General features: G+C 37.6%; 1 protein-coding gene across 9 annotated transcripts in view; it reads right to left on the minus strand.

Annotated features, from left to right (window-relative positions):
• Positions 1 to 26054, minus strand: part of LOC105476003 (zinc finger protein, FOG family member 2) — a 503988-nt gene that overhangs the window by 149371 nt on the left and 328563 nt on the right. The window contains exon 1 of one of the 9 annotated variants that reach the window (XM_024790964.2): positions 13270 to 17262. The exons of the other annotated variants lie outside the window; for them this stretch is intronic. The gene's annotated coding sequence lies outside the window, so the exon portion shown is untranslated. Of the gene's footprint in view, positions 1 to 13269; positions 17263 to 26054 lie in introns of those variants that run through there. 9 annotated transcript variants of the gene reach the window in all.

Below are 26054 nucleotides of genomic sequence, written 5' to 3' on the forward strand. Positions count from 1 at the left end.
AGTAACATAAGTTTGATAATTTACATTAGGCCTCACCACTAATAAATGGGGAGCCAGGAATAGAACCCAGGCTGTTCAGGTACCAAGTGGTTTATAAACTTAAACACTATGCCAGAAGCAAAACAAAACCTAAAATGAGTTGCCTGCAGATCTTTCTTTTGGTATATTGTAGCATTTATGTGTTGTCTTGATTCTTTACAAAAATAAGTGAATCTTTAAACCATTCCTGAACAGAGAATGAAATCATTTCATAGATTCCTCCCTGAAATTATGATTTTATCAAAACTCAGGCTGTCTCTGAAATCCATGGCAGGGTTGCTTTCAGGTAAACACAAAATCCAACAATGATCATTTTTTTGTACCAATATAATAAGTAAGCTTATCTAAGTAAGTTTTGCATTAACTGGATGCTATGGTTTGAGTATGTCCCCCCAATATTCATTAGCTGGAACCTTAATTTCTCAATTCAGCAGTGTGTTCAAGTGGGCCCTAGTGAAAGGTGTTTGGGTCATGGAGGCACCACCCTCATGAGGGAATTAATGCCTTGGGGGAGCAGGTTAGTTATCATGAGAGTGGATTGTTATAAAAAGCTAGCTGGCGTTCCTTGGCTTCCTCTCTCACCATATGGTACCTTCCATCATGTTATAAGGCAGCACCAGGCCCTCACCAGATGTTTGCATCTTGCTCTTGGACTTCCCAGACTACAGAACCATGAGCCAAAGTAAACTTCTTACCTTTATAAACTTACCTGTCTGTAGTTCTGCTATAGAAAGAGAAAATGAACTAAAACAGTGAATTTTTGCCCTTAATTATCCTAATAATTCTTAGTACTTTTTTTTTTTTTTTGCTTTGTGCTCTGCAAACTCAAGTCACTGAGAACTGCCATCGATTAGTATTAAATGGTTTCTATAATAAAACCACAGTACTCAGCCTTTACACTCTTCCAAAACATAACTGATAAGGTCTCTGCCTATTATTAATCAATTCCTTCTGAGCTGATTTTTTTAAATAATAAAAACAATTTAAAGTATTTTATGCCAAAAACAAAATTCCATCTTTCAAGTGAAAATGAGAATTTCAGAAAACTTGACAGTATACCAATACTTAAAGACTTTTATGGCCAGGCACAGTGGCTCATGCCTGTAATCCCAGCACGTTGGGAGGCCAAGGCCGGCAGATCACCTGAGGTTTGGAGTCGGAGACCAGCCTGACCAACATGGAGAAACCCCGTCTCTACAAAAATTACAAAATTAGCCAGGAGTGGAGATGCATGCCTGTAATTTCAGCTACTCGAGAGGCTGAGGCAAGAGAATCCCTTGAACCTGGGAGGCAGAGGTTGCGGTGAGCTGAGATTGTGCACTCCAGCCTGGGCAACAAGAGCGCAACTCTGTCTCACACACACACACACACACAAAATAATTTTATGATTAAATCAGTATAAGTGTAATGAAAGTGATTGTTTGATATGGTATAATGAATGTGTTAGCATTTGCAAGATCTGCATAACTTAGTGAATCACTATTTTCAAAACAACCAATGCATGATAAGAGAGACCAGTGAATTGTAATGCAATGGAGTACAAAAGTCATCGATACGGTTTCAAAATCTGCCAACCTTTAGGAAATTACTTGTTGATTTTTTCAATCATAAAGGAACATCCACAATTATCTTAACAGACTATTAAAATACTCCCCTTTTCCATTTATATGTTTGTGTGAGGCTAAATCTTCTTCATCTCCTTTAACCATAATGAGCTGATTTTTACTGAGAATCCCCTCCCAGGTGGACATGTATCAGAAATTTCCAGTGTGTGTGTTTACTTAAACAAACTGACTTCAAATTTCTGATAATTACCTTTGCCTTTCATAAAATTGAAACACTGTTCCAGACTACTGAAAAACAAATCACAATGACAGAGACCGTCTTAGAGTGAACATTATGCTTGATTAAATTAGAAATTTAACACATTTAATTTTAACTTCTTGTGAAACTTTGGCAAAGTTATTTTATCTCTCTGTGCCTCAGATTTCTTTCGTGTAACATGCGTCAATACCTACCCCATATGACTGATGTATACATTCAATGAGATGGTAAAAGCAAAGGTGCTTTGTGAAGTGCAATATGCTTCATCAGTGTTAATATCATCATAATAGTAGCCATTTTATAAAGTTACAAAAACAATTAAGTGAGAAAATATTGGACTGTAAGCCCCATAAGAGCAGAAATGTTCATGTTTCTGTCACTTCTTTACATGTAGAATATGGAGCAATGTATGACACATAGTAGGTGCATGATAAACATCTGTTGAATGAATATGTGTAACAAGCAAAGTGATCTTTATAAGATGATCCAAGTGGTGTCTTGGGTCAATTCTATGAATAAAACAAAAATTATTTTTGTGTACTTACTATCCACATCCCAATCACAAGTCAATTTTTCATTTAAAAGTGTCATAATTATCTGCTTGACTGTTAGCTTATTCCTCCCTCGCCCCCTGCCACTAAACTGTAAACTCCATGAGGCCAGGAACAGAATCTGCATGATTCTCCATTTCATTCCCAGTGCCTAGTGCTGGAGATATTTAATGAATAAAGCCCATTAATTTTAAAGGATAAGAAAGCAGTACTTCTCATGGTAATAATATACTGAAGAGCAGGCTATCAGGCACCATGTCAGCAGCCTTAAATTAGCAACAACCCTGACAGGCAACAATGCATTAGTTATCTGCATGCCACAAACACTGATGAAAGATAATAGAACATTCTTCGAGTGTTGTCTCTCATTGCAGGTGGAGTGCCGGAATTCAGAGGAATCTGTGTTATCATGCACACTCTTCTCCGAGGATGGAATCACAGGCACACCAAAAACTAGCCATCGCTGTTAGGGACAGCATCAAAACGGACAGCCCCAAAAGATTACACAGGACAAAAGAAGTGGTCAAATACAAGCATTCCTTCATAAGTGGATGCTTTAAATATATTAGTATATTGAGTAATCCTTTATCTAGTTGCTCTCCTCTCCTGGGGGCCAGAAAGTTGATAATAAATATTAAAAAAAAATTTTTTTGAAAGGGTTGTGGCTGTGCTTGAACCAACTTTAGAGTTACATATTAGGCCTAGTGTCATGGAGACAAAACAGAAATGCAATCTTTGGATACTGCAGCTGCTTCGTGCTTTTGCCAGCTTAGGCTGCTAAAGAAGGAGAAAAAAAAAGGACTGCCAGAGCTAAGAAAATTTAATACCTTGGAGCTGATATATAAGGTATTATTTTGTCTTTTTGACAGGGTCCGGTGCTATTTTTACCCAAGTTGATACAGGGGTTAGGTTAGGACTTTAGAAAGAAATGGTGATTTATTTTAAGTATTGTTTGTGTAACAGCAGCTCCCTCCCCACCCACTCCTGCCACATTATTCATTGTTCTTAATGTAAAAATGCCCGCTTCTCCTATCCTTTTCCTTAAAAATACACACCTGTCAGTATGTCCCTGCTAATCCCCCTAACAAGCCTCTGACTGTGTGCTGGGATTCCTTCCTCCTGCATCAGCAGGTGTATCTGTCAGTCTCGGTTCCTCCACATTCCTGAGCCCAGCCTCCCTGCCTCCTCCATCACACGTGTTGTTTCTCATTTAAATGAACAGTTGGATTCTTTTATTTCTTACAAGTGCTGGATTCGCCTTATCGCCCTCATTCCTTTGGGGGTTGCCAATTGGTTTTATCCACGGATGTATCATTTCTCATGCTTCCTTTTTTTTTTCTTACAAAGAGAAAGAACCTCTCCGTCAACAAGCCTCTCCGGAGTGGAAGATTAAAAACCTAGACATCACCTACCTTGCAGCGCTACTCCCAACTGGGTTGTGTAAAACTCAATTAAACGTGTCCCCATTGAATACTGCATTACAGTACATTAAACAGAAAATTCTTCAAGCGTGATGACAAAGCTTGAAACCTTGCCTCAAAGCTGTTCCTTGCAGCTTTCTTTAACATTTCAGTCTTTATGGTGCAAGTCTCCCGTTGACACAACTTTAGTCCAGCCATGAAAAAAAAAATCACAGAGCCCCACAGGGATTAAAAGAGAAAGAGGGGAAAAGTGAAGCTGGTCTTGGCACTTCCCTGGAGACTTTATTGAAACTCTACTGCCAACAGACACTCGGAGCTGAAAAGTATTCTAAAGGTCTGCGGTCTAACAATTGAAAATAAAATTCCCTTATTTTGGGCAGGTAAGTTTTATAGATTTCCTTCTCTATCAAGAACATTACATTACCCAGAATACATATTAGAAAAACATATGAGTCCTTAGGGTAAGGGATTTACGCAGACCTATACTCGCAGAAATTTTAAAAGCCCAATGAATATATTAGTCCCTTCAGAGTTACCTTCTTCATTGGACAAAACTGAAAAATGACTCCACATCCATGAAAAACCTCCAAATTATTATTAACGAGAGACAATGTCTTTCTATTTTGCTTCCTCATTTTCTTTCACAATTTTTATTTATAATCTGGGTTGCCAAGAGACAATCCTTTTCTTAACTCATGTAATTGGGATTTCAAAGCTTATTAAGCAACTCGTACAGGTTTACAACATTTTGACTAAAACTCTTAGATATTTATTGTATCACCAACCACACTGCTTTTGATATTTGAGGCATTTTTTGCATTTGAATTTCGGCGATTCAAAGCATAACGTGCTCCCCGTGCACCTTTTATCTAGTCCCCAGCCCACCTGCTGGTGTTGGGAATTAGATGGACAGACGGCTTCTTTAGACCACTAGGGTATATATAGTTAAGGCATTGTTTTCTGTATTTTATTGATTGTCATTTATTTTGTGTCTGCAATATGATGCTTTCTATGATATTATATTTAATCTGAAATGTCATATATTTGTTCTGAAACACTATGTAGTATTAGTAAGATTTTATTAAGAGATACCTACATTTTAAGGAGAAACACAATAACCATCTAGTTATTAAAAGTTCCTACAATACTTTAATGTGGAGCTAGGGGGCATGGTGATACCAGAAGTTACATTTTTCAGAATTAGCAAATTTAGCATAGTTATTAAAGAACAGCATGTTTGTAGATATATGTATGTGTGTATAGATAGATATAGATATTCATATATGCAACTTTATACATATGTATATGTGCAAATATGTGCTTTGACCCACTATGCTTGTTGTCAAAGGCAGTTTTTTACACGTGTATGATACTTCATTTTACCATTATTGTCTTGCTTTAATTCATTGGTGGGGCAGGGATTCATTCTTTGCCATCACTATTATATACTATGGTCTGCAGCATTTTTAGTACAGAAAAAGAAAGTGCTGTCTATTCTGGGTTTGCATGACAAGACTGTAAGCTCTAATGCTTAGAAGGGAAATGCAGCTGAGGTGGAGTCTGGCTGGGGTTCCAGCAAGGTTTTCCCCTCTGGAAGCATATTTGAAGCACTGTTAGATATTGTTAGGAACCAAACAATGAAAAAAACAACTGAAAAATATACCCCAAACAGTACAGCCTCGGTCCTTTAAGCCCAAGATGACTTCTAAGTCTACTTGACTAACAGTTTCCAGTTTATTTATTCAAGGCAGTTTTAAAAGATTAGCTGATTATTCACAAAACAAGTTATTATAAAGAGCAACCTAAATAGTTCTGGAAAGTGTTTATCTTTCTTTTGCAAACTCCTTGTTAGTATCAGGATAAAACAAAAGACATTTTTTCCATTCCAAGGCAGTTAGGTTTCCTAATGAATGCTAGTGGTTACTGAACCTTTATGAAGAACTTCAAGAAAGAAATGTTAACGTGTGAAAAAACTATTATTTATCCGTAGTCTCTTTTTATATACAACAGGATGCTTTGGTAAGTAAATACCTATAGTATACTTTAATTGCAAACTCATGTAAAACTATTACAGAAATTAATATCCTTGTCTAAAAAGATTTAGTTTGTTCAAATAAAAAACAATTCTATAAAATTATATTCCTGCAAGGGTTTGAATCTGAATTTTGTGTCTGAGTTCTTCTGTTCTTTAATGAGAGCTTTAAATATATTTTGTGATTTAACTCCACACAAACATCCATATAGCCCTTCTCAAGAAAAAAAAAACTTGTTATAAATACCTAGTAATACTGCAATTATGTTTGTTTTATGCCACCCCTCTCACTTTTATGGTAAAAATAACTTATTTGATTTTGTATTTTTAAATGAATTGCTCATCCTCTAATATCAGTGGACGCTTTGGCTGGCCAGAAAACCAGCACACTCCCTCATGTCTCCGGTGCTTCCGTTCCAACATTTCTGAACGTTTGTTTCAACTAACAGATCAACCACATTAGTTCATCATACTTTTAGAGTTGAAGGTTAGGGCATAACAGCCAATTGCTGTTCACTGTATGATTTCTTGTTTCTCAGGATTTTATTATTTGTCTGCTTTTTCTTTTCTTTTTAACATGTCAGCCATTTGGGTTCCGAGAAGTTTCTCAAAAATGTATTTCTCTGGCAATGCTTCTATAAAATACAGATCAAAACATATTCTAAGACTGTTCTTGCTGCTTTAACTAATTCACGTAAAGAGTTACCAAAGCTATCTGATATTGTCTGCAAGTGTCCATTTTCACAGTCCTCTAATTAAGTCTAAGTGTACCACATTCCTTTAAGATCCATCTCCTCCTGATACATTTTATTCCTGTTCTCAGAACCCTGGTTACTGTTACCCATTATTTCTCCTTTAAATAATTGTTTTACCTCTTGGCCATTCATTTGTCTTTCTGGTTATTCCTTTCATAGCTTCAATTGCCTATTAACTGATATAATAATGCTGATATTTTTCATGGCTTTGGCTGTTTTCATCCAGGGATTTCAAAGTACTTTTAAGATAGCTCTATTGCTTTGTGGAAGGCAATTAATAAGACAAAGAGAAATAAAGACCTGAAAAGTGAAGAAGTCCATGTATATTCACACACCAAGACCAGTAGAAAATCTTTACATTCATTCATCTTTGGATCACTTTGGTTAAACAGTCAGGAAGATAACAGACAGACTGAAGGTACAGGAAAATCTAGTGATGCAGTCGGCTTTGATTTCTAAAGACTGATTGGGGTCAATAAGATTCAAAGGTCACTGAAATACAAAAGCAAAGGATTTTGACTTGTGTCCTTCTTTTTCTGGCAGAACTCATTCAGTCAAAATGTCCCCTGACTTGGTGCCATAACTCACTAGAGGCTTCCAGACTCTTTCAATAAAAACTGCTTTCCTCTTTTGAAGAATCCATTGCTATGGCTGTGAAGAAAATATCCCAAATATTCACCAATAGGAAAAGGGATAAAAAAAAAAAATGGCATGGTCATACAATGGAAGTACCCGTCAACAATGAAAATAATAATGGCCGATACACAAAACACCATGAATGAGTCTCCTACCTCTCAGTGATTTTCAAAATAAATTATTTTTTGATTAGATTCAAACCACTGCGGGCTGAATTGTTTCTATTAATTTAGTAGGCATGCAAAATTTTAACATGATTAAAAAATAAATGCATGGGTGGAAATGAACGACATTTTATTTGTAGGCAAGGTTGTGTCTTGGGCAAACCTTGATCCAAATTATGACTCTATCCTTCTCTAGCTTTATAACATTGGCCAAAATACAGTCTTAGTTTCCTCACCTGTAATAATCATAACAATCTTTGTGAAGTAGCTGCAAGGAGATACTGCATACAAGGTTTGCTTATAAAGTACATGCTCAACAAATGTGTTTCCTTTTTTTTTTTTTTTTGCCCTTTAGTTCAAATATTTTATGTGTCCTGTATAGAAGTCTTGACGTTGATCTGTACAGAAGGTTAGATGTTGAGCTCATGCATATTTCCAATGCAGTTCTATTTGGCATGACTGAAACATCAGGAGGATGCCAAACAAGGCTAGTCCTGTATAACGCAAAATCTCTTAAGAATAGAAAAAGCATTATGGCCGGCTGCGGTGCCTCACGCCTGTAATCCCAGCACTTTGGGAGGCCAAGGTGGGCGGATCACCTGAGGTCAGGAGTTTGAGACCAGCCTGACCAATATGGTGAAACCCCGTTTCTACTAAGAATACAAAAATTAGCCAGGTGTAGTGGCAGGCGCCTGTAGTCCCAGCTACTTGGGAGGCTGAGATGGAAGAAATGCTTGAACCCAAGAGACGGAGGTTGCAGTGAGCCGAGATTGTGCCACTGCACTCCAGCCTGGGTGACGGAGTGAGACTCCATTTCAAAAAAAAAAAAGAAAGAAAAGAAAAGAAAAAGAATAGAAAAGCAATAGAAAAGCATTAATAGCAAGAAAGCTATCAACTTATCTCACTCCTTAACCATAAATATATTAAATATAAATTGTTATCTATTTCATTGCTTCCTAAACCAATCTATTTTCTCTACTTTAGACTTAAGAAACTAGGGCAACAGAAAAGGGAAAGGGAGAAGAGAGAAGCCAAAGCATGCATTTATTCATCCACCAACTATTTCTTGAGTGCTTCCTATTATTAGCCAGATAGTGATTCCCAAACTCTCTTTGTCCTGGGACTATATTCTAGAATCAAGTATTCTATACTCTGGAATCAGAATCTGGAATCAGAATACAAGTAAATGCTGTTTGTGGGATGTTCACTAGATAAAAGTCTTTCAAAACTTTTCAATATTCTTTTCTAAAGTTCTGTTAGCATCTCAACAGAAGCAAACATGATAATGGGCTCCTTCCTGCTTTTGAGAGCAGCTGAGATTCTTCTATTGACACAGCCTGTAAGATTGAACTCGAAAACCCAGAAGCAGGGAGTTCCCATTAAGAGTCATGGCCTTGCAGATTTACCCCTCCTCTCTGTTCCACAAAGCCAGAATTTTCTGACCTGTAGGGCACAGTTTGGGACTCATCTGTTTTCTTAAACATTTCCTGCCTAGGGACGTAATACTGATGTGGTTGGAGGGGGAGACAGTGACACAGAGGAGATTTATTTATAACTGAACTGTATGAGGTAATTATAAAAATATCCATTTAAACTCTGACAATAATGGACAGTGTATTAGTGTTATAGGACAGGATTCAATGATCAGAAATGTACTGGTAAGTTACAGAAGAAAAACCTAAATAATTTTTCACTACAAAATTCAGTAGTTTTCAGAGGTCAATAAGAAAACACAGGAGCAGATAGTTTTAGGAACCAGGAGGGTTTCATCACTTGCTTGTTTTCTCTTCTTAGTTGGTTCTATGTAAAGGAGGCAAGGAGGGGTGTGTGTGTGTGTGTGTGTGTGTGTGTGCGTGTGTGTCTGTCTGTCTACGAAAAAGTTTGACTTTTGAATCAGTTTACTATTTATTTTCGGCCTCTTAACCAAAAATGTTTGTTCATGAGTATAGGAATTACTGTCTGTTTTGGTCATTCCAGTGTCAAGAAATTTTCAGGCATGTATCAGCAGGCCCACAATAAATGGCTGTTGAATACGTGAAGGAACAAATTAATGCAACAAAGAAAAAAAATGAATGAATGAAAAGCCAATGTGGGTTAAATTTGAGCTGTGCCATTTGTTAGCTTTATGCCTTGAACAAGACATTTAAGCCCCAGGAATCTCAATGGCCCTATCATAAAAGTAAGGATAATCACAATGCTTTTATAGGATATTTGTCAGTATTTAAAGATTCAGTGTCCACAACAGTGCTTTGTTTGTACTGTGTACTGATTCTAGGTGGACTTCCTTCTTCCACAGACACTCTTCTGAACCCTACAATGATTTAACATGTTGTTATAGTAGAGAGTTGTGTGAATTTTATGATTCTACGAAAAGTGTTTTAATCATGACTTATAAGTTGAAATGGGTGTGGAGCATTGCTTATAACAAAGCATTGTCCATGATTCTAGAGCTTTCTAATGTTAAGACTCAATGCAACAGGCTGGGTGCGGTGGCTCATGCTTGTAATCCCAGCACTTTGGGAGGCTGAAGTGGGAGTATATTATCTGAGTTTGGGAGTTCAAGACCAGCCTGACCAATGTGGAGAAACCCTGTCTCTACTAAAAATACAAAATTAGCTGGGCATGGTGGTACATGCCTGTAATCCCAGCTACTCATGAGGCTGAGGCAGGAGAATCACTTGAACCCAGGAGGCAGAAGCTGCAGTGAGCCAAGATCACCCCATTGCACTCCAGCCTGGGCACCATGAGCAAAACTCTGTCTCAAAAACAACAACAACAACAACAACAAAAAACTCTGCATGAAAATAAAGCTTAACTTTATAATTGTGAGTTGACGAAATAAACATGCAATTAACAATTTCCTCATGGTTTGGATATTATAACCAGTGTAATAAACCAACTCAATAAGGAGAATTTTATGATTTTGAACAAATTTAAATTTTATTCCTGGGACTTTATTTATCAGTACTATGTAAATAAGTTGCAATCTAAAATTAATAGTTTATTTGGGAATCTGTTTGAGTACTAAAACAAAGTTCTTTGGCTTCATGTAGTTGAAAGCCAAAAAATTCAAATAAACCTTATATCATAGAAAAGGCTGTATCAGAGGACTTTATTTAATGGGGTGAAGAAAATATTTTCTGATTTTTTTGTATTACTATAAGGCAGATCTGACACCATTAGTTTTCTTTCTGTCATAAATATAGACGAATGGAATTTGACAGGCGTCACTACAAAATAGGTTATAGATAAGTTCAGCCATCTCTCCTTCCACACAGACCTTTTATACTCGGTTCTGATGGAGCTGCTTGAATAGAATGACCTAGGTTTGATTTTAGGCTTCTAGGTCACGGTTTCACCTTGACAACAGTTCTTTCATTTCCAGCAGTAACATTTGCTAGGATCCCTAAGGTGCTTTCATTTTTGTAAGTAGTGCAAAAAAAAAAAGGATAGAAAAAAAAAAAGATAAATCTTAATTCACATGCTGCAGGACTATCTCTGTGTCTCCGGCACAAAACTTCAAATCCAATCCAAGAACTGGCTGTGTATTAGAAGTCTGCAGATTTAAACCTTGTCCACCATGATCAAACTGGATTTATGGAGCATCATAACTCTCCAGACACCATCCAGCAGCTTATTAATTTAATAGACTCCTGTCCATTCACTGATGTTCCTGCCCTGACAGTCTCTCAAGATAAGGCGAAAGCCTTTTGACAGGACAGAGAGCATATATATTTTCTTCTGTTTTCTCGTGGATGGGGTTGTCGACAACTTGAAATGTGTGGCTCAGCAAATTTGTTTTTTTTTTCTTCTCTTTTTTTCCCCTTTCACTTCGCAGGAAGGATGACAGAGGCAAGCCTCCTGAGAGTTCCAGGAGTCAAGGGGCCTGTGTTTCCCCTAAGTACTTATTTAGCATTTTGTTTTGCAAAATAACAATGAATTGATTTGAAGGCATACACGTGGGGACATTTTTACAATGAAAAGAAACACCATTGCAATTTAATGCCTAATATAAACTAAGAGGTGTTGGAGAGAAGAAGAAAAATAGCAATAAATGTTCCCATTAAGTAGAGTAGAGCAGCATTTTCTTTTCTTTTCTTTTCTATAATCCCATTTGTGGGAATGAGAGGGAGTGCCAAAAAAGAAAAAAAAAAGATAGCACGCAAGCTGTTGTATAAAGACAAAACAAGAAGAACTTTTCAACGTTCTTATTTTTCCTTTATGATACGCTCATCCTCTGTGTTTTCTATTTGCCTCTAACAAGCAAATAAATTCACAAGTCTCTGCCAGAGAGTCATTACACCATTATGTAGCAAGGTTAACTGTTTCTATCCCACAGTGTACCTTTTCTGTTAAAATCACATCAGTAATCACTAGACCCTGGCTTCCCAGACTTGAACGTGTACACAGATCACCTAGGATCTTGTTAAAATGCACATATGGATTTAGTAGGTCTGAGTGAGGCCTGAGCTTTTACATTTCTAACAAGTCAATGCCATATTGCTGCTTGGCAGATTATGTATTAAGTAGTAAGACATTAGTCAAATTTTTAAAAGGAGGGATAATTGAGATATGGACAAGCTATATCACAGTATCAATGAAGGTAAAACGTAAACTTGAACATACTACAAAAAGTTAACAGATTCTCTACCTGGCATATAGTGGCAATTCAACTATCATTTCAATGACTTAAAGAACACCCCACCTCCAAATTTCATACAATGGCCTGCTTTTTTTTTTTTTTTAATCAGTTTTCTTCATTTCTGCATGTGTGCAAAATGATCTTAATTTGTCCTGAGACAGTTAACTTAAACAGTGTATTTAAAGCTATGGATAAAAGAAATGTGTTCACTTTCTTAAACTACATTTTCTACTTACTTCGTTTTTGTTTCCTATTTGTATCTCTAGTCAAAATGCAAGAATATCCAAACTAAGCTATTGTTTGTCCAAAATGTCCTTCACAGGCCACTTTATTTGGTTCTGCAGGGTTAAGGTCAAGGCATTCTGGATTTGATAGGTGAGAACATTTGATTGAAAAACTTCACACTTTAATCTAGAAATCTATACTCAAAACACAGCAACATCGCAGAATTATTGCTATTTTACTTAAGGCCTTATTTGCTTAACACAATTAGTTCTGAAATTGAGACTGTAGAATATTTAGTATTTTATAGACATATATCTTTTTTTGGGGAGAGGCGAACAGAAATGTAATATATTACTCGTTTGAGAAAATGAATTATGGAACCTTAAATTCCTCATTATAAATATTTGATAAATATTCAGAAAGTCTTAAATTTTTATAATGTACCTCTTAGAAGTCCATTTCTTGAAAGACTGCACAAACTAAAGGTAGCTGACCTAGAGAATAATCATTCTTGAAAATCTTTACTGACAATGGATACCAGAAAATGAAGTACTAGATTTCTAAAGGAAAAACTGGCTTAATTTACTGTCATTGAATTACAATAGGAGGTAGATAGAAATACATGAATAAATAGGTGGAAACAGTTAAACTATATGTATTTCTGATCCATTTCCTTGATTGGAATACTCTTGCTTGCAACACCATGGTATAACTATTTGGTTGACCCTACTGTTGTTTGACAGTCTTCACAGGCTTCAGACAGCCTCATGAGAATACATCTTCTCTGAAGTACTACTGAATGTCAGGCATCTCAGGTGACCTTTTAATCTTAAAAACAGGCTTCAAAATTGGACTTGACTTCTACATCAGTGGTAAAATGAAAAGCCTCCAATTGCAGGTATTAGAGCAAAGAGTAGAGGTTTCTGACTGACTTTCCCCCAGTGAAGAGCTGAAAACAGACACGGTTACTATTTACTTACTGGACGAGGGGAGAGGACAAGACGACTAAGATGGCGCATTTCTGGGTTCTTCATCACCAACTTACCTGCGCGCGCGGCAAAATGCAGCCCGCGCCGGGGAAAAATACAGACCAACTGCGCAGGCGCAACATGGCGTCCAATCGAGGAAACCGAAACTTACCTGGCCGCACCTACGGAACGCCCCCCAACACGCCGTGTCCCACCTACTGCCCTCCCACTCCCAGGCCGTAAACACAAAAGCTTCTCCAGGCAGACGCGCGGCGCGAACTTCCTCAGCCCCTCCTCATATGCGGATCTGGGAACCTCGCCCGAGAACGCCGGAGCGACTTCCTCGGCCTCCACCGCGGGAGACTGGTGAACCTCGCCCTTTCTTCCTTCACATTGGCTAGCTAATAAAGTTTCTTTTTACCTTGCCTACTTGCCTTTTCTCTGGTGCCTGCTCTGGTGGTCGCATAAAACAAATCATTTACCAGTAAAGTGGGTCCAAAAAGAATCGCCCAGTAATAGCGAGCCAATGTCTTGGCATGGCTGCTATGCAAGTTGTTCAAACCAAACCCTACGGTTTGACAACGTCTTTTACATCTATGTAGGTTTTGTTTCAAATTCTTGTATACACTGCCATGCTGACTGATGCAGGATAATATATGCTATGTATATATGCAACATTTCAAAGGAATCCTCTTCATCCAGATTCTCTAGCATTTTAAAAATCTCACTAAGGAATGTTACGTTTTTTGAGACATGGGGCGAATCCATTGTGGGTACTGGATTTTCAGATGATTTCCACGAGTAATTTCTGAAACTCAATCAAGTAACCCTAGAGTTTATTCTGTTGAATGATGCATAATAAATCTCATTACATAATAATTCAAAATTCAGTGAGTGTATACTGTGCGCTGGCTGTGGAGTTACAGAGGTGAAAAACTGAATTTTGCCTTTGAGGTGTTCACATCCAGCTTGGTACAATATCTAGCCTGGGCTGGATCTTTCTTCTTATGGGGACAGGGTAAAGAAGGACTTTTAGAGGCGCTGATAGACACTAAATCTTTAATGGTACCTGTTAAAAATGATAAAGATGGTGACGTTATCAGGCAAAGGAAATATGATGTACAAAGGTAGTTAAAAGCAAGCAAGGGATTTTTTTTTTTTTTTTTTTTTTTTTTTTTTTTTTTTTGAGATGGAGTCTCACTCTGTCACCCAGGCTGGAGTGCAGTGGTGCAATTTTAGCTCACCGCAACCTCCAACTTCCAGGTTCAAGCAAATCTCCTGCCTCAGCCTCCTAAGTAGCTGGGATTACAGGTGCCTGCCACCACACCCAGCTAATTTTTGTGGAGAAATTTTAAACAATTGAGTATGATTGAAGCATAGAGTTTCTGGGAAAGAGGAGTGACAGATGAGGCTCTCAGGCATTGGGTAGTTAAAAAATGTAAATGAGGTAGTCAAGGGAAAATACATAAATGAGGAGAAAAAAACTAAAGAATGACAACATATAGTGGATGGACAGTTATACATATGGAGAGACTTGTATGGAATGGAAAAGGATGACTAGATCAAGCCCAATATAATGAAAACTTGGCAACAAGTAGACTACAGGAGACCTGTAAGAGTCACTTCAGTGGAGTTTTGAAGACAAAAACTGAACAAGAAAGAAGATGCTGGAATTGAATAAGTCCAAGGAATGAGGGCAGAAAACTTTGCAGAAGCTTGCATAAGAAAAGAGCAGAGAGGGCTTCCTACTAAGGAAGTGAATGATTGCACTTCAGTGGTGAATTGATTGCATGCATTTATTTCTACTCCCTTTTACTAAAATGACAGTAAAGAAGAAAAGAAGGTGATAAGGGCAAAGAGACAGGGCAGAGTATACAATAGAAGTCAACAAAATATTGGAAGCTAGAAAATTGATGGAGTGATAAATGACACAGCATAGCACAGAAAGCTGAAATCCAAGTACTTGAAGAGCCGCAGGCCAACAAGAAACAGGCAGATTTCATCTGCAGAATCCCAAAACAGACCAGGAAGTAAAGGTACCTGTTACCTTGAGAGGGAGGATGAGCAGCAGAGCTAAAACTTGGAAAGGCATTCTAAGGACGAAGCTGTTACCTTCCAGACCCAGCCATTTCCTACAGAGCTAGGTTACATCCCCTTCCCACTCTGTTAGGAGATGGAGGTTTAATCTTTGGAAAACTGGCATATAGAGGCTTTAGATCCAGGGGCACAGGCTCAGCAAAGGCAGGTACTAATGTGACATCTGAATTAGAAGAATAAGCGATCATTTACAATCTCAACAATGAGACAGGACTTCCCCAACACACCACCAGGTCCCACTCTCCTTCAAAACGCTGACTGCAAGGTTCATAAATCTCGGGAGACTGTTATTCTCGGGAGAATTTAAGCATGCTGAGATCAAAGTATTAAATACACAGTTATTTGGGGACCTCATTACCATGGCTGGATTTTCATCAGCCTATGATTCTATGCAAAATCCTCCAGTTGATAAGCCCTGCCTACTCATGCTGCCTTTCCATGCAGCCTTTAGTATTGAGAAGTAAAAAAATGAAATCCTAAGTCTGCCAGCAGATTGAGCAGACCTCCTCTTAGCCAAGGGGACCCTGTAGAAATCTTCATAACTGAGTTCCTGAGTATAACAGGATAGGAGGTCAGATATGTCTCATCATACCCCCCATTGCTAATTGTCATTACACTTTCTTCCCTAAGGGTTAAACAGAAGGACCCACTTCACCCCTGATACCAACAAACCACCTGACACTGCCCCTCCCTTTTGCAGTTTTGACAAAACAACTGAACAACATTCCTTCCTGATGATAGACCGCTAACCACAGAGTGGTTCTGGCCAGTCTGTGGAGGATGTGCAGTGAGGGTTTTCATGTCCTCTGTTTCACCTTTCAACACCAAAGAGCCGAAAACCCCACCCTTGGATCATGCTAATGCCACCATTTTTTTCTGAACAAGGGTCCCATAGAGAAGCATGAAGCTCATTTGTGCATATGCATGTTTCTCCTTTCTTTCTTTCTTTCTTTTTTTTTTATTTGAGATGGAATCCCACTCTGTTGCCAGGCTGGAGTACAGGGGCGTGATCTCGGCTCACTGCAACCTCCGCCTCCTGGGTTCGAGCAATTCTCCTGCCTCAGCCCCCGAGTAGCTGGGACTACAGGTGTGCGCCACCAAGCCCAGTTAATTTTTTTATTTTTACTACAGATGGGGTTTTGTTATGTTGGCCAGGATGGTCTCCATCTCTTGACCTCATGATCTGCCAGCCTCAGCCTACCAAAGTGCTGGGATTACAGGCATAAGCCACCATGCCTGGCCATTTCTTCTTTTATAAATATTCCTCCTATAGCTTATGTATATTTCACCACCTCGATCAGCATAAATCCCTGTCTTATTCTTCCCACCCTCAAAGTGCCTGTTTTTGGCTTCTGGCTGTAGGCTATGCTTCCCAGCCTGTCAGAATGGTCACCATCCATGCTGCAATGCTTTATTAGAAATAAACTTCTCCTTTCTAAAGTTAAGAACCTTGTCATTCTTCAGTTGACAGTGGTCTGCTCTTAAAATAAAAAGCAGACATCATTGTATCTCAAGCCATTTGAGGAAACTTTCAATATTAAATACAGGGAACAGAATAGGCAAGAGAAAAGAAACAATGCACAGGACACACACCTTCCCAAATGTCCTCCAATTTCTATCTTCAGAGATAAAAGAATGAATATTCACATAAAAAGAGCAAGATGATGAACAAAAGAATAGTCAGAGAACAAGAAAGACCTCTTGTAAATTATAAATGTGATAGGAGCAAAGTTAAATAATAAAGTTTTAGGGTACTGCAGAAAGTCAAAGAAAGTCAAGAAGAATATTGTAAGACTATTATTAAATAGACATCATAGCTTTCTATGTTACAGAAAAAACTGCATCCTATTGGTTTATCCATTTGTTTATCCAAAAATATTCATTCAGCAGCTACTATGTGCCATGCACTGTTTAAAAAACAGAAAAAAAAAAAAAAAAAATCCCTGTCCTTATAGAACTCCCATTCTAGGGGTAAAAAAACTGACACTAAAATTCTTGGCCAGGCGCGGTGGCTCATGCCTGTAATCCCAGCACTTTGGGAGGCCGAGGCGGGTAGATCACAAGGTCAGGAGATCGAGACCATCCTGGTTAACACGTGAAACCTCGTCTCTACTAAAAACTGCAAAAATTAGCCAGGAGTGGTGGTGGGCGCCTGTAGTCCCAGCTACTCGGGAGGCTGAGGCAGGAGAATGGTGTGAAGGTGGGAGGCAGAGCTTGCAGTGAGCCGAGATGGTGCCACTGCACTCCAGCCTGGGCGACAGAGCAAGGCTCCGTGTCAAATAAATAAATAATAAAATTATTTAGTCAATAATAAAATATCAAAAATAAAGATAACTGATACAGAGGAGGTTATCAACTGAATGTTTATGTCTCCCCAAAATGTATATGTTGGAACTCTAACCCCAAATGTGATGGCATTAGGAGGTAAGGTTTTTGTGAGGCAATTAGGTCATGAGGGTGGAGCTCTCATGGTGGGATGAGTGTACATATGAGAAGAAAAGCAAGAAAGATCTCCTTAGCTCCCACTCTACTTTGTGACTATGTAGCAAGAAGATGCCCATCCACAAACCCAGAAGAGAGCTCTCACCAGGTGTGAAGTTGCCAGCACCCTGATCTTGGACTTCCCAGTCTCCAGAACCACAAGAAATAAATATTTATTGTTTAAGTCACCAAGTTTATGGTATTTTGTTATAGTTTCCTGAACTGATGGATATAGAGAAGAAAGAGAGAAACAGGGAGAGAAAGAGAGAAATGGTAGTGATGGGGGTATGGGGAGCGAGGGAGAGAGAGAGAGAAACAGAAAGAGAGAGGGAGAGAGAGTATTTTAGACAGGGTAGTTAGGCAGACCGTTTAGACAGACAATATGGGAGGCAACATCTAGGAGGAGTTCAGAAAGAGGTCATAGACAGCCGGGTGTGGTGGCTCATGCCTGTAATCCCAGCACTTTGGGAGGTCGAGACCAGGAGTTTGAGACCAGCCTGGCCAACACGGCGAAACCCTGTTCTTTTTTGTTGTTGTTGTTGTTGTTTTTTAAAAAAAACAGAGGTATAGAGCAATGCAGAGTCAGCATACAGTGCAAAGGCCCTGAGGTAGTGTCATTCCTTGTATTTTTAAGCAAAAGCAAGGAGCCCATGCAACTGGAACAAAGTAGCTAAAAAGTAATGGAAAGAGAAGCCACAGAGGCATCCAGGATCAGATCATATAATGCCAAGATAATATGTTTGTAGGTTTAGTTTAGGAGTGGCAAGTTTTTCTATAAAGAACACATAATATTTTAGGTTTTACAAACTAGATTGTCTCTGTTCCAACCACTCAACTCTGATGTTACAACATGAAAGTAGCCGTAGACAATGTATAAACAAATTGCTGTGGCTGTGTTCCAATAAAACTTTATTTACAAAAACAGGTCATGGGCCAGATTTGGCTCTGCATTATATATCAATCCTTGTAATCAGTCCAATTGTGGTCCTTGGAGTATTACGTGTGCTACCACTTTCTCATTTTCTTTGGGAAACAAGAAGTAAAAACATTATTTAACAGAGGATGTTAAACATTTGGGGAGTCAGAAGTCTGAAATAGTAACTTCAAGATTGATTAGGACAACAAGTTTTGATTGTCAGACCACATACACTGAGGGCTCACATCTCCTTGTGGTCAAAAGTATCAAAAGTAACATAAAACTGATCAGTATTGGTTTTCTGTTGTTGCTGGTATTGGTAATTCTTTTGTTTTATTTTTACCGTACATTTATATAGTACTCATTGTGGACCAGACACTATTCTAGGCACTTTACAAATACTAATTTACCTAATCTCAGATGCTTGGATGGGGCCAGGAGAAAGTGGAGAGCTGGATTAACCAGAATGAGGAATTACCAGGCCAGTAAAGACCAAAAAGAGAGAGAAGGGTAAGGCACTCTAAGAAAGTGATTAGAATGACAGACCCATGGAATCCACATCAGGTAACCTGGAAGTAAGCACAGGAGGGGCTGATAGGAAAATGATGGTGGTGAAGTGTGTGGATTGCAGGTTCATTTGGTGTTGAAAAATTGCTGAAGTCTGGTAACGAGTAAAGTAAGGCAGATGGTTTACTACTAATATTTTCTAGAGGTGTGGAACACCATTATTTCCATGATACATAAGGCTTGGTTTTGTTAGTGAATGGACCTATGCTTAACTTTTGACACAATAATCTTACTAAAATCTTAATTTCATCATGTGTGCCCTAAAAATGTCAGCAACTCTCCAATGCTTCTGTGCTAAGGTTTTCAGAACGAGCATTCAAGCGTATCCACAACATGGCTCTCAGGAATTTTTGGAGGCTTGCCCCTCAATGGTTACATTTGTAAATTCTCTGCTTTAACTGAACTGAACGGATACACTCATGAACACATTGTGTTCATCTTAACCTAGGAGCTTTTAGGCACACATTTTAACCTCCTTAAAAGCCTTCACCCCATTACTTAAATTGATACTCAATGTTCAATAGCCAACCAAAATTCCACATCTCTGTGAACATTTCTTGACAGTATGAGACTGAATTCATTATTATACATCTTTCATCAAGTAAGCTCTTTCAATAAGCTTCTTAAGCTGGGGGTGTCTCATATTCTTTTGTACTCCTCATGACACCTGGGCCATATCGTGGGCAGAGTATGTGCTCAGTTATGTGTCTTTTATTTGGAAAATTATCTTATGAAAAACAAAGTGGCAGGAATTTCACAGAGTTACTAAAGAAAAGTAATTTATCACTAGGAAATAATTTAAATTCTGTGGATGAAGGACACTTTGTGGATAATGCAAAGATTTCTTTGTTTTAGTTGGATTGTGTAAAAAGAAGAGTAAGAATGTAGTTAAGACAAAGAATGATTTTCAAATGCAAATATTTTCTGAAATTATATAAGTAAAATAATCAAAGTGAAGAAAATTATGAAAAAGGATACCAAAAATCTCCCTAAGTCTTGCCACTTTAACAGAAATATCTTTATAATTTCACACTGTTTCTTTCCAGTATGTTTTCCTGTGCATACACTTTTTAAGTATAATCATGTTAGGCACAAAACCACATATTCTGCCTTTTTTCACCTAGATTTATCTTATAATACTTTTTTTCTACATAATACAGTGTTTTAAAAACTATTCTCAGTATGTTACCCTGAAAAAAATCTACCCTAAAGAGTTGTCCCTCATTTCAACGACAAAGATACTTTTGGGGGTAGCTTTCAAGATTAGCATCCCTTTGAATGACAAGCTAACATCCTTGAATGATAGTGAGCCCCTTCTCCAAAGACCCCATTCTTCATTTCTCATTTTTATACTTATAAAACTGATATATTCTTAGTTCTTATCATGTGCCAGCATTCTAACTGGGTTTCTACCCCTAAGAGACAGAAGCTTCATTCATGCATGGATCCAGGGTGGCTTAGGATATTTTTTTTCTCCAAAATAAGATAGCACATCTAATCAACTAAGGTAATTAGTGGTATTACTGTGCAGGGCTATTTACCAACATTTCATTAAGGAAACTCACAGTGATGCTGATATAAAAACAAATGTATTTTTCACATCATATAGCATATAGTAGTAGTAACTAAAGACAATAAACTATTCAGTACACCCAGACCCAGATTGAAACAACATCAATAAATCACTAACATAACAGTAAAAACAGTAAATGCATAGTAAGAAATGGAAATGACACAAAGCTCACTATTTGCTGAAGTTGCTGTCATTCTGCAATTTGCAACAGACAGCTCTATGGTAAATAACACAGTCAATAGTGGGGTCACTTGTCTTGACCTTAAGAACCCCTTAGAAATGACAATTTGAATCAAAACTGTGTGTGTGTTCTTTTTTTAAAGCAGCCATTGTTACAATCACAGATTCCTAGGAAAGGAATAATAAATTGCTCACTCCTCAAAATATTAATAGAACGTAACCAGAAAAAGCCTCAGATGTTCACGAAACATGGGTTTTCGGCATCGCGTTATCCTGTGGTGCTCTGCAATCAATTACTGTTATACCACCATCATTAATAATTTTCTTAATGAAAATGATTCTGTTGATCTCCGTTGTATTTTAATTATCAGAGTTAAGCATAATTACACTGCAGCTCTGAGCTGGCATGTGGACTCCTTTAGGGCGCAATTTTGTTTTAACACACTGATAATGTAATTTTACATTGTGTCAGTTTGTTTGGTTATTATCCAGTTGTACAATTCCACTGTATTCCTGATAACAGATAATAACCTTAGTACCTCCTATATCCTGAAGTCATTTAAAAAGCAATATTGGAATTCTGCGACTAGCTAACTTAATCGCCTTATGATTTTATAATTCCCACTGCTAAATATTTAGTTCGGGCACTCACCCTCTTTCAAAAATACTGTAAAATTAGACAATGGTTATACATTTTCTGTGAATTACTGAATAGTTAAATAAATGCATAAAATACGAACACAAATTTTTCCTTTTAAATTAGTTTGTTATTTATACGACATTATGCCCTCTAGGTAAAGTTAAACATTAACTTTTAGGATACTTTGAAAATTGGCTGCCACATTAGACAAAGCTATTGCTTGAAAATTCTAGTAACATGCAACAGATCATCTATTTTAAGGTGGAACATGGTCCAGACTTTTACAAGAGTCTTTGTAATGAAAGACATTTGTTTTGAAAACTTAATTTAGAGAGTGTGCAGAAAGTTATTCACCCAAGCTAAATCATACTAGAATTTCTGTCATTATTTCAGTGGTGACTAGTATAGGCTCTTGGACATAAAAGACATTCAAACACGGTTAAATTGACTAATTGCATGTTTAAATTCGTGTGAATCTGCAAAATCAGAACTTTAAAGACTGTCATAGCATGATTTTGAAATTGCTGTGTAGTCGTCTACATGATTTGAAATTGCTGTGGTCTTAGAAACAACAAAGAAATTAGCATAAACTGTTGCTGCCACTGCTGTTTTAGTTTTTGAATAATCTCTTTAAAATCAAGCCAAAGAATGCGGAAAAGAATTTGCTAATAAACATGTATGCAAATTTGCAAAGAAAGGCAATAACCTGTAACCTTGGCTTAGTAAATGGCATCTTCCAAAATTTTGTTGATTGTACAATTGGGAATTGAAGTCAACAAGCTCAATACTGAATCCCAACTTCATCATTTGAACTTACTTAACCCATCGAAACCTAAATTTATTCATCTGCAAAATGGGAGAAGCACTGTTTAGATATCATGAATCTGTTGTATTGTAAGCAAGAAAATTTATGTAAAGTGATTAGAACAGTGTCTGGAATAGAACAAAGATTAATAAATGGTAATTGCTATTATTAGTAGTAATAATATCATCATTTTCATCTTTATACTAGCACTGTATATAAGACTTTCACTAAAATAAAAGTATCACGTGCCCAAGAAAAACATCCAATGATATGCTCCCATACAGGCTTCTAGTCTCTGATTCTGTGATACAGATCTCTGCAAATATTCTGCGGGTTCAAAGTGACTGAATGAGACTTGTAGAAGGCTTCGCTATAAATACGATATCACTATATGCTTGATACCAACATGGAGGCCTGGCTTCATTTTCTCTTAGTGTGTACTGACTTATGACCACAAGGACTGCTTGTACGATAATCAGCAACATAATATCGATCATAACCTCTGCAATCATGTAAATGGGTGCTTCACAAAAATCCCGCATGGCAGCCATTGCTATTCCATTTTCACAGTTGAGAAAATCAAGATTAGAGTGGGCAAGTGATTTGTCTAAGGTTACATATGAAATACAGATTTTTATAATAATATTGTGGCTTTGCATATACAGAAATATTCTGTGGTTGAGGTGAGAGTGAGGGTTAGCAGATACTTTTTCACTCTCTTGATTGACAGTGTTTATTCTCTTAAGCTGGAGACCCAGAGAATGTGGCTACTTTGAAATAACAACTACAAGAAAATTGAAGAACTAAATAATGTAATTATCCCTGATTTGAAGATGAGTGATTAAACCCACATGAAAGATGCTAAAGGTGTAATTTTAAATACCCTCAACACATAAAATTCTAAATATACTATTTGCTTTTCATATGAAAAGGTCACCATTCTTTGCAAACAGTAGATAGCATATAATAAGGTAAGGTAAAGAAGTAGATCATCAGTGCTCAACAGACAGTGGATTTTAAGAGTAAGTGGGCAGGCCTTTGCTCACCCTCCTCTCCAGCAGAGCTCCTTTTAACTTCAGCATTATGCTTTTTAGTATTTTTCCACTGAGATAAGTAAATTAGAATTATCTGGAGTCTGTTGAGAATAATGGCAAAAAACAGACGACCCAACAGGTCTGGTCCATCAATGTCTGGATGACCTAATTACTTTCTGGAATGACAAGGGGTAGGTGAGGCAGGAACAACGCACATCAGATTCGAATGTTAATGCCAACCACTATACTTTTAAAATTTTTTCTAGAACAAGATGACGGCAGCCTGTCAAATAGCACTGAGTGATATAACACAATTTTATTTTATAATAATGTGATGGAGACGCTGACAATGAAAACTTTGTAGTCATATTTAATTTTGTTACTAGCCTACATTTAGGAATACTTTGGGAAGCAAGTATGCCTCCTAGATGGTAATAGTTAAACATTAAATGGGCCTATTTTCACACCATAAGAAAACACTATCAAAAATCTCAGTCATGGCATTTTTGCAAAATGTCACACTGCAATTTATCTTCTATTTGTAAATAGATACTGATAGGTTCTCAGCCAGGTCCTATAATAATGATTTGGCATTGAGTTTATAAGTAGTTTAGGTTCTTAGGAAAAAAACAAATAAATACAATTGTGGCATCAGGAATTTAATTTTCATCGTCCATAAGAGCTTTTTACACTTTAGGAATAATATGTGACACATGGGAGCATGGATGTTGGCCCAAGAAGCAACCACTCTTTTGTGGCAGCATATCCTTGGTTTTATTTAGGGAACTATCTCTCCTCCATTTCAGTGGCTCATGTGGGGTTAATTTTATTTTTAGGCCCCAGGCTGACTATGGTCTGCCTAGGAGAGTCATAGTGATTAATTGGTTCAGGGAATGGTATGTGATGTGCTCTAATCACAAAACCCAGAAAAGCTCTCTTTTCACCGAAGTTGCTATGCTGGTGGAATAAGTCTGGAGTTGCCACTAGTTATCTGAGAATGATGCCCACACAAGAAAGAAGAGCCACATGATAGAGAGAGAGAGAGTCTGGGAACAAAGTTTGAGCAACTGAATCAAGCAGTTCCTGACATCCAGAATATCCCTGGACTCTCAGTGATATGAGCAGATGAACCCACCTACCCCAAAACACACACACACACACACACACAATTTTTTGGCAGAATCTAATTTCAGTTAGATTTCTATTGCTTGAAAACAAAAGAGGCCCAATTAATAAACAATGTAGGCATTATGAAAATGCCACAAACATTGTAGAGGTTCAAGTTAACATTTGTTAACCCTTCCATCTTCAAAAAGCTTTTGCTTTGAGGAGTGTTATCATACATACAGACTGTGGAGACAGACGACTCCAGAGTCCAGCGTGTTTGGATACCAGTAGGAGCGCCTCCCGGGGTCATATTTTCCATGATCCAATCAATCCCTAGTGAAATCCCAGAATATTAAGGTATTGATGCAACTTTGGGACATGTTCTGCGTGAGCTGTCTCCTCCCTCTAAAGGCACTCTAAATACTAGAAATTAGTTTCAGGCCTCTGAACCCCAGGTAGAAGATCAAAGAAAAGTCTGCAGCAAAGTAGAGAAACAAAAATATATATGTTGAAATGCAAATGATCAGGGCTTTTTGTTTTTGTTTTTTACTGCATAATTCTAGATCATTAATATCAGCATCCACTGTGAGTTTTCAAGAGGGCTACGATAAATGATATTTGGTCATGGGGCTTTTTTCTTTAATCTTATGGTTCTATGAAATGCGTTTTGGGAAATGCCACACTTTAATATATATATTTTGTGATTTCTAGGGATAAAAGCCTGAGTGGTTTTGGTTGTTACTCATCAGCTAACAGTGGTAAAGGGAAAGGCAGAGTCATGTAGTTCAAGGAGTACAGAATTTGGAGCTGTCAAGACGTAGATTGAATTTAGCTCTATTGTTAGCTCTCTATGATCACAGGCAATCATGCCACCTCTCTAAGTCATAGGTGCAAAATGAGAAAATACTATCTATTTCATTGAGTTGTTTTGAAGCTTAAAGCAGACAGAACATATTCTAGTACGCATCACTTCAACCCTAAGTTGGACAAATGTATGCTTGAATCCCACTCAATCACTTGTTAGCCATGTGACCATGACGAACTATTTACCCTACTTAAGTCTTTTATCTACCTTTGTAAAATGGGGTAGTATGTTGATTATCTCATAGGAGCTATTAAATAAGGATTAAGCTTTAAAAAGCATACACAGTAGTTATTACAGTTCTGGCATTTGAACTGCAAAACCAATTGTTCTTGTAAGTTGAACAATGCCAAATTACCCTTTACAGGTTAAAACATTATTGAATAGCAGCAATTCATACAGTTCATCATCATAGTATGTGAAATGTCTATTTCAGTGTCTGGCAACAATTCATCATTTGTTTATCTGGTCAACCAATCAATATGTACTTAGTGCTTTTCTTGTACAGGTAGCATGCCAGACCAGGAATAGAAAG

Source organism: Macaca nemestrina, chromosome 8 (genome assembly GCF_043159975.1).
Source record: "Macaca nemestrina isolate mMacNem1 chromosome 8, mMacNem.hap1, whole genome shotgun sequence".
Classification (NCBI taxonomy): Eukaryota; Metazoa; Chordata; class Mammalia; order Primates; family Cercopithecidae; genus Macaca; species Macaca nemestrina.